A 13,449-nucleotide genomic window follows, 5' to 3' on the forward strand; every position below is an offset into this window, starting at 1 on the left:
ACCTCGGTGACCCATCCATTATGCAGTATACAATCCTTCCAACAGGAAGCTCTTCCAGCTACGGTCATCAAACATTTTTATTCTTTTTTTTTTTTCGGTTTTATGGTTTGCGGCTTATATTTTTCTTTCTCTTCTGGCACAGGTGAAGCTTAACATGGGAAGAAAATGGTAATTTAATAATACTAGAATTCGTTAAACGAGATCCAGGTGACAAAAATGTAATAGTTGTCAAAGTAACAGTAGTGGTGGCAATCCATCGAGAAACCACTGTCAATTAACGCTTGATGAGCAGAACCATTACCCAGCTGGCTCACTGCTACACTTGAGCACTGTGTTACGATTTACCCTCAAAAAAGGGAGCATTGAGCCCGGCGCCGCTAGGAAACCTGAGAGATGACTCACCATGAGAAGCCAGTCTGCAGGTCTCTGAATCGTGCTTTGAGGGCAGCAAGGCGCTACATTCCACTGGGCACAACCATAGTCCAGATCCCTCTCTGCCGTGGACAGCACGTCCTTTTTTTTTCTACAAAAGCAACCACAGGGAAATAGGGTTTGATCCAAGATGAAAGCCGAAACAGAGTGAGGCTTCTTTTGACACGACAGCGGAAACTAGAGCCACCAGACTCGGTGGCATGGGCAGCGGTGGTTTTACGAAGCCTGTTCCCCTGTCAGTGTTTAGCAGGGATATAATTCGCCTAATTGTCATGCAATCAAGAATATGCGGGCTGTTTCTTGGTGGAGGGGACGGTTCCATCCACCATTGTCATCCTGAGCTGATCTGACTCCTGTGCTGCATTCGATCCTGTGCTGGGTTGTAATCATGTGGAAAACAATGCCCCTGAAGCAGCATGGTAGCGTGTAATTAGGCCTGTGGTATGGGTGTGGCGTAGTGTTATCTTTACATGAAAGACACGCAGGCATCCAATCCAAAAAAAAGAGAATTACAGGAAAAGTCACTTGCCATAGACTACGCAGAAAATTAAAGATTAAATTGCAAGTTCAAGAAACTAGTAACCAACACATGTTTCAATTCCTGGAGGTACCCTCCACTCTGTTCAGTCGTTTATAGGAACTTCTGCAGCACGTATAATTGTTATGGTTGCTGCAATATTGAGGGTATGCTCTGATTGTAATAACTCTCACCTTGAAGTCACTTTGGATAAAAGTGTCTAAATGAATAAATTAATTACACTTTTAATGTTGGATCCTCTGAAAGGGATTGCCTATTGTTAATTATGTTCTTAATGAGGTTATATGGAATGCAACCCACAGAGCATCATTTGTATTGAGCTCCCGTGGGTTTTAAGATGTTACTCGCTTAATAATTAAGTTAAACAAGGAATGCTCCATTATGTGTTCAACCTAGTTGCAGACATTTTTTCTTAATAAAGAAAACACTAGACATCCCATATCAATAAGCAAACCCATTTTGTCAACACCTCCAGTGACTCTTCAGAAATATCTTGTTTCATGGTTTTTCTGTACTGCTTCTGAATTCTACAAAGGCAAACCGGGACCATGATGCAAGAAAAGAAAATACTAAATATCCATGCAGGGGGAGTTATTAAGTTTGATCTGCAAGGGGTCTACTCAAAGCTTCCATAATACTGTATGGATTAAGCCAATGCAAAATACCTCATTTAACAAGAAGGAAAAAGCTGCAAAATGCATTAGTGAATCTTAAGATTTACAGAATTAGGTGATCTTGAACTCATTTACAAATGCAATTAAAATATTATTTTTATAAATCTTTAGTTAATTTGACATAATATTATCTAGCCTTTGTAATATTAAATAATGGTGAATAAATCCTGAACATGGTTCTTGTGATACAGAAATGCACATCATTTCCCCCATTCTTGTATTCAGGCTTTGTTGCCAAGGCAAAATGAGATAACACATTATTAATCCCTGAACGTAAATTCATGTGTTACAGCATCCAAATGGACTGAATAGTGCAGATAAAGACAAATAGATACCTCTGTATGTACAATAATGTGAAATACAATATGTGCAATAAAGAACTCATCCGCGATGAGTTAAAGTTATAATTACTCATCATGAAAGAAGTTATTTCATATTAAAGCAAAGGACGAGCATTAGGAAACACTGAAGTGCTTTTCAAAATGGCTGTACCACAATTTCCCTCTGCTAAGACAGGGAAAAAAGACTAATGATTTGAAAACACTTCTCAAATTGCGATTTAAATCTACTTTGTCTGGGCCTAGGTGTCGCGTATTGAATTGCATTAAAAATTAAAATTCCAATCAGGATCTCAAAGATCAACCTTGGAACTAATGTAGAGGAGGGGGGATGTGCCAGGACAAAAGGGCATGATAAGAAGAGACACCCAATTCCTAATGCCACTCTCTACACTCATTTAACTCAATCTTGTATATTCTCACCTCAAAGTCACTTGGTTTGAAAACTTGTCCATCTGCAAAACTCATACCCAACTCCATTATTCACCAAAGCTCACAATTGTCTTTTGTTTACCAAAGCTAGTATTTCATTTGCAGATGTTCTTGTCTCTGAGATCCAAGAACTGACAAGTTCTTGTGAGAAGATCATCCCCCATCTCTTTAGCAAAAGCTTAAAATCCGCCGTCTCCCAACGAATGAGAGCTCAAGCATTTAGCCTGCATCTGTTCTTCCTAAAACCTCCGGCCCCAAGACACTAATGAATAACAAATGCTTTACTTTGAGGCCGTTTGACTTTCTGCCTATCTTGAAAGTTCGACAAGATTTACTGCCTTGGCTCACACCACAGTGAGGCCGCTGCCGTAACCATTGTGCAAGTGAGAAATGAACCGCCAGGAATGTCATGGCATACTGCGGCGAACGAAGCCAGACACCCCCCCCCCCCCCCCCCCCCCACGGGTCCCCAGCCCATTGACACGCAGGGTGCTGCCAACCAATTTAACATCCACATGTGCAAGGTTAGAAACTACCCTCTGCCGCTACTAACATGCATGTTTGCCTTGACAACACACACACACACACACACACACACACACACACACACACACACACACACACACACACACACACACACACACACACACACACACACACACACACACACACACACACACACACACACACACACACACACACACACACACACCCCTTTTGGCCAGGGGTTCCAGGCAGCACAGCCGAAGCAGTTTGGAACCATTTCATCTACTTTTCACGAGTTATCGGAAAGCACACTCTGGGGAAATAGGGATGCTTCCCTCTAAATGGATGTCTTGAGTGCTCGCGAGTGGCTTTTCTCATTACTTTCAAATAAGTCACGACTATAATGTGATTTGTAATGCAACAGTTTGGCCCCTTAACAGGTTCTGATCATATTCGTCGCGACTGGAGGTGAATGGAGCGTTTATGCTCCTGTAGTCACGGCAGGAGGATGGGGAGGGGGGGGGGATAGGAGTAGAGAAGGATAAGGATGGGGTTAAGGGAGCCAGTTTAAAGCACTACATAACAAGCCTAGGCACCATCCGGATGTTCCATCCATTACACGGGTAAAGCGCTGCGGGGTAGTGGTGGCACCTCAGTCCCCCGTATCCTCACTCAGTCCTGAAGAAGGGAAATACCATTTTCAGTTTACTTCATCGTTCGTTTCGTTTCATTTCACAGCGGGTACAGTATTGTTGCGGCGATTGGATAAAAAAAAAAGAGGCAGGTTCAAACAACCAACTGCCCATCTGGGCCAATGACTCGAGACGGGGCAAACGATGAAGACAAGGCCACTCATCAGGTCCCCTCCTGCTGTGCTCCTTCAAGGAGGATGATATAATGAATTCCGTGGACATGCCAATAGGGTACACTGGGCATTCTGCTGGATACCAATTAGCCACTAATTAGTCCGCATTGAGCTGCAGCCGTCACTCCGGCGCCCTGCAGTCCACTGGGGAGCCTGACCTTAAAACGCAGGCTGGCCTGTATGGGTGGGAATCTCTCGGCAACTCCAAGATTCGATTCCGATTCAGAGGTCAACGATTCGATTCTAAAACGATTATCGATGCATCTCGATGCTGCAATTTCATCACTTCCTACTTGTGTGACGATCATTAAAGACAAACAACAGATGAATTACCTTATCTAATATTTTATATTAGATAAAGTCGGTTCTCTGCGCAGAGAACCCGCAGGCAGAAAGGAGTTTTCTGTAGCGCTCTGCAGCAGGAGAACAAATTTAATTAAAAATATATATATATATATATATATATTTATTATTTTTTTTAATTTAATTTGTTTCTGATTATTAATTTTTCTGCATCGAGACGGAGTCGTTCTAGAGAGAATCACAATGCATCAAAGAATCTATTATTTCCCCCACCCCTACTGGCGTGGTGCTGCTCCCACTGGGCCCTCTGTGGGGCAGCCATCAAAGCACTTTGGCTCATTTTTTTAATCTCATATTTAGGGAGACATGCTGCGGGGCGAATCCAGCGGCGCGAAGGAGGGAGCATCCAAAAGATATTTACTTAACTCCAAAGGGCTGGACGTGATGTAGCCATCAGCATCGAATTGTGACATGTCTGATATGCTTTTGAGACGCGGGGACGCACGAGCCAATGAAACAGCCCGACAGGGTTTTCATTAGTTCATATTGGATACATGAATACATGAATACCTGCTGCTCACAGAAGGGGTCCAGAGTGCTCCAAACGACTCCTCCATAATCAGCCTGGTTAGGCTTGACTACTCATTTTCTTGATAAGTACATCGGGCCCCCCGAAGCAGCCCCGTTTAATGCGTGCGCGTCCGTGTGTGTGCGTGCGTGTGTGTGTATCCAGGCTGATTTGTGTTATTTATCCTTGCCTTCTTGGGCAGAGGTTTCTCGGGGGTATTTTTAGAGCGGCTGAAACAGGGCCTCTCTGTTCTCACTGCTAACACAATGAACTCACTGGACGAAAAACATTTGATGGTGACGAGAGGCTGAGGCCCACAGACCACTGGCCAGTCCCTAAAAACAGACCTCGTCTCAAGAAAGCTGCTATTACCAACCGTACACCATGTTCCCCCCCCTTTTGGTGTTTTTTTTTTTAAGACAGATTTATTTTTTCAAAAACTTGAGGAGTATTCTAACTGAAAATAAACCTTTCACTGAAATATACCGTGTTTGATCGTTCTTAAACGTTGAGGTTCCGGTCTATAAAACTATGTCGGCTGTGGCGTCCGTGAATGTTGAACATTTCCCCCTTTAATTTAACATACTTTTGGTCTTCCGTTGCTTCAGTCGTGTTCTCAGTATGAACTACTCGCGCTACTACTAGATAGAATGACACACCACTGGAGCCGGGGGAACCAGGGCTGTGAATTAGGTTCTACACTTGTTCAAACGCTAAATACATACGAGCATGCACGCAGAGAACTGTAAATGACACTTCAATTCAGAAATGGGTTCAGAAAATAAAGTAGTGCAGGTGTGTCTGGAGTGAACACTCCAAATAAACAGTGGGCTTCGTGCTATTATTATGATTAGCTACATTTTCAGACAAACAAAATGTGGTGGGCTTATTTTCCAACAACAAAGCTTGATGATAATAAATACCACTTCATCTTTCTCAGTTTGCCTTTGCAAATATCAAATAATCATCCCATGGCACAATAACAGCACAACCATTACCGAGGCCCACATTCGACAGCAAACTTGAGTTCATGACAAACAAAAAGTCAATTTTCAAAAGACTTACCGCTAATTATTTGAAACGTGTAGTCCCTAATTCTACGTGGCGGTACAATGTGCAGCTCTCTCCTCCTCCTTATTATCTCACTCGGCAGTCAGTACCAGAGGGATGCACTGAACACAGACTTGGCTCACGACTCAAGTACAAGCTTATTCCAGCGCTGGAAACAATGCAAGTGTTCATAAGATGATTTCTCCCCCAACTCCTACACCCATTGTCACACCCAACGCTCGGCACGAAGAAAAAGGAGTTTGAAGAGGCTGTGTGAGCAACAATGTGCTCCCTATGCTGCTGACGGACAAAGATATGTCTGCGGACTATAACGAAGTCCACCGACATTAAAGGCCCTTTACGTCGCAGGGGCCCCGTCTCGGGCCTCGAACAAAGCGGCGAACATGGAGGAGGAACACTGGAGCTACACAGATGGCAGAGTCCGCCGGCGTTCCATCGGCCACTCCTTTTAACAGAACCCATAAAAAAAAATAAAAAAAACCTGGCAGCCAAAGCGTCGAATATGTAAACCATTTATGAGGTGACACGGTGGCGACTCGTATCACACAGAGCATGTAGGCACCGCTAGGTGTATTGCGCTCTTTTTTTTTTTTTTGTTCGTTCACATGCAGAGCTTTTTTGAAGGCGAATAGCAGCGCTCTCTGTAATCTGCTGATGGTGGCAACAGATGTTTATGGGCCCCTTTTTTTATGTTGGGTGAATAAGGGAGGGAGAATGCTGCCAAAAAGGGACAGACATTGACACACACCAACCGGGCCAGTAGTGGACTGAAAGTATGCCGTGTCACTGTAAATATAGAAGCGCCGGGGGCTTAAGGGAGTTTGGGGGGTGGCGGGAGACTGGGGTCAGGGGTCGTTGCTTGCGCGACGACACTAGTAAATAGTCTGAATGGGTGGGTGGGTGGTTCAGGGGGGGGGCGGGGGGGTTGGGTCCGTAGCTGTTGTCTTCGGCTCGGAGAGGGAGCTCTCAGCCAAGATGAATACTCTTGATAATCGTCTGCAGTCAACAGCTGGGACCGGCCAACGCAGTCGCCTAATTGGCTAATGGAATCTCTGGGTAAGAGTGGCAGATTCACTAGGTGCAGCGCCTCATGCAATATCTGTCACCACACAAAGAGGATACCTCTGAGGAGACATGGGGGGGGGGGGGGGGGGGGGGGGTGTTGCTGGGTACAGCAACACCCCACTGAGACTTTGAGTCAACGTGCGCACGCCATAACTGGAGTTATGATGCATTTTATTATTTGCCGCAATGCAAAAATAATATACAAACCAATACCACAGCAGCCACCATCAGTTGATGGAGACAGAAAAGCCATTGGTGCAGTTTGCGGGGATATTGTCACAATGACTGAGTGCATCGGGCGGGGGGGCAGACACTGATCCGCGATAAACATTTCCATTAAAAATGTTTAATTCTGTTGCGCAACTTCAAATACGGGATTTAAACCCTCTACATCAGCAAGAAATGTTAATTTGATCATACTTGGGGACCTATCATAGTGTTTAGCTCAAACCAAATAGTGTCACATTTCATAACAAAATCATGACACGCAAACGAGTCATTCGCTTGACTAAATCTTTTTTTTTAATCCAGAAAAACAAGCCTATAAAGACCATAAAGAGCCACGCACTGAAGGCAGCAGAACTGTTGTACATGCCAGCGTGTACTCACTATATTTTAGCTTAAAAAGGGGGATCTGTTGATGTGACCAGGTTGCCACCATCTGCTGCGATTCAACATAGTGGAGCCCCAGTGACAGTAATCCTGGAGACCTTGGAACCAACTCTGCCTGAAATATGCGTCGACGGATACCACAGGGGGATGTTGGACAGGACGCATTCTCCGACCAATCAGATTCAAGTTCCCCTCCTAACCCACCCCCCCCCCCCATCCATTGTACACATCCTCTTGGCAGAAAAGCACCGTTGAACGAACGCATGAACACATGTACAACAGAACGGTCGTCACTGTAAAAAAGGAAAAGGAAAAACAAGAGGAACAAAGGCCCTTTGACGGCGAGCCAGATCTTTTGTCTGCGCTCCTCGTTTCTCCATTTCAAGAACCCTTCAAATCCGTCTTTCATGCAAAGACAGACGGGCAAGTGGTGACCTAGGTCTGCAAACAACATGGGCATTATTTTGTTCTTAGCCGCCGCCGCCACGACGGGGCTAAAGAAAGCTTCACAATGCGGTTCTGTGATGTGACGCGAACACAACAGAAAAACATCCGTGCGTCTGGGAACAGTAACAGCGCTGGAAAAGGCCAGCGGACCCCGGCACAAAAGCCAAGATCTGGCCCGGAGGCTTAGTAGGTGAACAACAAAGTGAAGACGCCTCCATCAGAACTCAATGAATGTCAAACAACCAGCAGCTGAAAGGTTGACAGAGCGGAACGCCGGATCACCAGAGCTTTCCTGCCTTCCTTTTGTGGGTTCACACACAAAACAGGAAAGACAAGAGGAAAAGCAACACACCACTCACTGCTCCCGCCGTAATTATGTTATCATTAGAAAAGGAAAGACTGGGCTGGAAACAGGACGAGCCCCTGTTGCGTTGTGTATTTATGAATCTGACAAGGGCTTTTAGTGGCCCTCTCTTAATACCTTGACGCTTTTAGGGAGCAATTTGTGCCTTCCACCGTTGTCTTCTTGTGGGTTCTTCTTTGGTATCCCTGTTGTTGGTGACACTTCTAACTCTTTGCATCACAGTGTTTTACCTGATTACTTTGGTATGTGGTGTAGCGTTATCGTGTGCTCGGGTGACCCACCCAGTTCCCCCCATGGGGATAAACAAAGTGCATCAAATCCAAATCAAATCAAATGTCACTCTAAATGGTCGCACCACTAGCAGGTTGAGGTGACTCTTGCGACAGGAGCCTTCCGAATACATCTCCAGAATCAACGTGCTTCCAACAACAACAAAAGGTCAATAGGATACTGTCACAGCTTATCATCCATTTTTTAAAGCCGCTTTGACTGTATTTTTACTTTAGGATTAGGAAACAGGTCCAGATGGGAGTTCTGAACAAAACACAACTTCACTACAGCTTACATCCACTCCATAAAATGAGATGATTGCTCTACGAACTACATTGTAGTCATGAAGCATGCCTAAGCACATACGTGCACATACACTCCAGCCCAGCGTTTCATTACACGCCAGACACACGAGGCGTGAGCTTTTCAGATTTCCTTCGTCTTCTCCTGATTAAATTGGCATAAAAGGGGGAGCCATTTGCCTGAGCGCTTTGGTGGAACTGAATCAAAACACCCCCACCCCCCCCCCCCCACCCCCCAAAGACGACACCTTTACGTCCTCGGTGGGAGAGCGCCTCACATTTTCAGCACCGATAACATTCAGGTAGTCTGGCATGGCGGGCTGATGCATGCGGACAGCAGCCGTCTTGACACATTCAACAACAGACATTCCCATATCTGCAGCATGGCAGCGGGCCACCCCGCTGTGGCCCTGAAAACACTCTTAATCGCTTCCATTTTTAATACAGATATGCAATATGTTTGACCGAGGAAGACCAGATGAATCAAACGTTGCTGGGCCTCGCAGCCTTCTCTCGGTCGCAGTAACTAGATGAAGAGTTTTAGACATGAAAGACAGGCGATAGAAGCCTCTTACTACCCTTCTTGAAATGAATATTTGATTTAGGTCGTTTTTTTAATGTGAATACTACATTTTCATGTCGCAAACTGTTAATGTTTCAGTCCTTTGGTCTGGTGAGTTATTGGGAGAGTGTTTTTCAGCTGGGCTGTGGAGGGGAAAAAAAGGTCTTGTCATTGCCCTGTGGGCAGCGAGATAAGCACAGAAAAGAGTCAGTGCACTGTCCACTGCGCACGCACACACACACACGCACGCAGGAGGAAAAACGTATGCTCGCTCAGTTGCAGATGTGTTGTGAGGAGCAGAGAAGGGAGGGGAGAGAAGAGCCAGAACTAGTGCATGTTATTGATGGGATGAGAAAAAGCTCTGAGGATGATCGCCTTTTATCTGTGCAGAGCTGACAACTAAAGCACCAGAATAGAAAAGGCTCAGACAGCCAGTCATCTCCACCCTCGTATGAAAAACCATAAGAACCGCAACCTAAATCTGAGTGTGTTCAGCCCTATTATTCTGATAAATGTGTTTTCACTGCATTACCATGCATGCCACACAACCAGAGGAGACAAATACCAAAACAACGTGTAAGCTGTCCATGAAATACGGTATTTATTTTCATAAACACATCTCAAAACATGTATATCATAACCCAGAATTAAGATTTTTTTTACCACAACCCAGACAGACAATGTCGGTCTCCATGTAACCTGTTTGGTGACAAAAGGGGGGGGGGGATACACGTTGTCCATGCGACCCAACAGCCATTAAACAGATTAACAGGCTTTGCTGAAACATATCATTACCGCACAAGTCCCTGTCAAGACACACCAGATGTCAGACAGCAGCAGGCTCTGCACACTGAGGTAGAAGCCCTCAGAGCGAGAAAGAATAGCTTTCTGTCATGTCTTTCACTTGTGGACATTTGGCCTGCGGGGTACAGAATGTGAACATACAACACGCCCAAGAATAAAGATGCATTATGTGGTGCCCAGCAGCCAGAATAGGTATTTTCTCTTATGTCCGAGAGGATAATACAGTCAAATGTCCAATCAAGCCCATCCCTGCTAGAGACATGGTGAAAAGTCATGAGCTCTCAAATGAACCTACATTTTTCAACAACTTCATTTGCATCTATAAATAGGAATAATGACTAACGCATGTTTGCTTTATAACCACTATCATCCAATCCAGTGCAAAGGCACAGGAGAGCCAAAACGTTTACCAGTGCCACAGACGCATGCATTCTCGGACGTTATATCCGTTCAATACAATATTTAGTGAAGCTCAAAGGTCAACTAATATCTTATCCTTGCTGGGGGTTTTTGTGTGGCTATCTGGCGGTTGGATAGCGAACAGAAGAGGGGATAGGTTATGGATCAGCCGCGCCAGACTCTTAAAGCGCACAGACGGGTTTCTTATAAGACACATGGAAACAATGGCTGCCGAACGAGACGCAATGGTCAAGAAAAACAAGGCGCAAGCCAAAAAGATCATGTTACCTTCGCCAGACTTTATCTCCGCTCCTCAGACCTCAGGCATCACATTTGGTGTCTCTTCGTAGCAGCTGCTGCTGCTGCTGCTGCTTGCTGGTTGCTAGTTCCCCCGTTCTCTCTCTCTCTCTCGCTCGCTCTCTCTCTCACTCACTCACTCTCTCACTCACTCTCTCTCTCACTCTCTCTCTCGACCTCTCTCTCTCCCTCTGCAGCGCTCCGTGTGGTTCGTTCAACTAAACTGCCCGATAACACTTCCATGTCCATGTACATGCAGCCCGTTCACAAAAAAACACACACCGCTGCAAAATGCTCCACGCAAATGCAAATCTCGGTCGAAGTCCGATTGCAAACGCGAACCAGTGCTGCCATAACGACACCGCCGGCGTCGATGGGGGGGACTGGGCTACTTCTCTCAGAGCGTTAACATGCACTGAAGTAGAGAGGGAATATTTAACAACATGAAGTCACTGAGTGGAGTCTCAGCGCAAGTGTGCCCCCACTGCCACGAAGCGTCGCAATATGACGCCTTCCAATGCAAACTGCACACAGGCAGGCGGACAGAGGGCGCATAGAAACACACAACCACACACACACACACACACACACACACACACACACACACACACACACACACACACACACACACACACACACACACACACACACGTGCACAAACACATACATGCATACGCACGCACATGCACGTGTGTGTACACACACACACACACACACACACACACACACACACACACACACACACACACACACACACACACACACACACACACACACACACGCCACCGTGGGGGTGGAGGTTAATGAATTATGCATGAAGAAAGCAGGCAGTAATACCTAAATCATTTATAATTATTCAAGAGGGACAAGGTTGATGCCAATCACATTTCAATTACTTTCCCTCGAGACTACAGCCGTTTGCTTTTGGAAATTATTAATATCTATCATCTGGTGGTTGACAAATACTGACATATACTGACCGTATAATAATATATATATATATATATATATATATATATATATATATATATAATTTTTATTCAATAATTTCCATTGATCAAATAATAAATATTTAAATGTAGAGACTTGGATGTTTAGTTTGTAATGTTAACATTTTAATGTCATATTCAACTTTTAACAGTTGGCTGGTGGGGGGGAAAAATGGGGTTGATGATAGGGTCATCTAAACCCAACGTTGCTTTCCACTGTTATTGGCAGACATTGTGTTCTACATTTCTGTCGACAATCCCCCAACTACCCCCATAATAGAGTCCCCTCTGCAATCTTATAATCGTATAATATAAGGCAAAAATAATTAATCTCACACAGGATTACGTCTGTCCTGGTAAAGCATTGGGGATTAGTAGAGGGTCTTCTGATTAAACCTAAACCGCATCATCCAGCAGAGCTTGGTAGGCCTGTCCACTACAACAAGTCCAAATGATAAATAACAACAGACAATACCTTCAGTTTTACAGAGCGTGCGTTAGTTCCCCCCCTGTAATTAAACCAAAACGCACACCCATGTTGCAAACACGTGACCTGTGCAGTACCCCCAACGTCCTCCAGTGGGCGTTAGCAGCAGGTCAGTTCTTCCCGACCTTTTCCTCTTTCCTCGCTCACAGGACGAGCTAGCTCACCGGATTTGATGGACTGGCTTAGTAGTTGGACTAGGAGGAGTAGGTGGAGGTTGGAGGGAGGTTAGGCTGGCAGCAGGAGGTGGAGAGAGGATAGACGTGGGGGTGGAGGTGGAGGGTGGAGCAGGAGGTGGAGGGTGGAGACTGGCAGCAGGAGGTGGAGCGAGGATAGACTGGAGCAGGAGGTGGAGGGAGGATAGACGTGGGGGTGGAGGTGGAGGGTGGAGCGATTGATAGACGTTGGGGTGGAGGTGGGGGTGGAGGTGAGAGTGACATGTTCTGCTAATTTACCAAAGCTTTGGCAGCTATCGTACGACAATGCAGTGGCACGCGCACACGCGCTTTACTCCACTGTGGGAGTAAAGCCGGGCTCAACATCCCTCTGCTGTCCAGCCTTGATGTTCAAACACATTGTAGCCCTGTTACATTACCCCCCCCCCACCCCCTTACATCCTCACAGAGATCTGCTCAAGCATACAGAGATATACTGAAGCACACAGCAAGTGCATCGAAAGACCAATCGACAGGTCGCTCAACTCTAACCCTCACATGGAAACAGAAACTGCATAGCAACCAGTTGCCAGGGAGAGACAAAAGACACATCCCCAAAGAGGCGAAGGCTGACTTGCTCATTTGATAAACCAGCCGTAAAAACGGGGAACTCCTTAGAGACTCTGACTGTAGTGTTATCAGAGAGACGGCCAACACTACTCCCAGTCCATCCTACCATTAAAACATCATCGTTTGTATTTACATGCAAACTGCTCAAGCTTTATTATTGTCTACTCTACACCAATGGCATGGAGTGTGGAAGAATATGATGCCGGGTGAACACAAGTTGAAATACCACCCTGCACCCTGCACACGGTGCTCTGGCGTGAGATAGCCACGCCAGAGGTCATTGCTTTAGACCACGACATCATCGCCATGGTTTCACATCCGCTCATTATCCCGTGGCAGCCAAAAGGTGTATATTATATTGA

General features: G+C 45.5%; 1 protein-coding gene across 1 annotated transcript in view; it reads right to left on the reverse strand.

Moving 5' to 3' along the window:
- Nucleotides 1–10,924, reverse strand: part of tanc2b (tetratricopeptide repeat, ankyrin repeat and coiled-coil containing 2b) — a 96,387-nt gene extending 85,463 nt beyond the window's left edge. The window contains exon 1 of the mRNA XM_084485521.1: nt 10,821–10,924. The gene's annotated coding sequence lies outside the window, so the exon portion shown is untranslated. The remainder of the gene's footprint in view (nt 1–10,820) is intronic.
- Nucleotides 10,925–13,449: the final 2,525 nt, after the last annotated feature.

Source organism: Micromesistius poutassou, assembly GCF_964030765.1.
Source record: "Micromesistius poutassou genome assembly, chromosome: 21".
In the NCBI taxonomy this organism is placed as follows: Eukaryota; Metazoa; Chordata; class Actinopteri; order Gadiformes; family Gadidae; genus Micromesistius; species Micromesistius poutassou.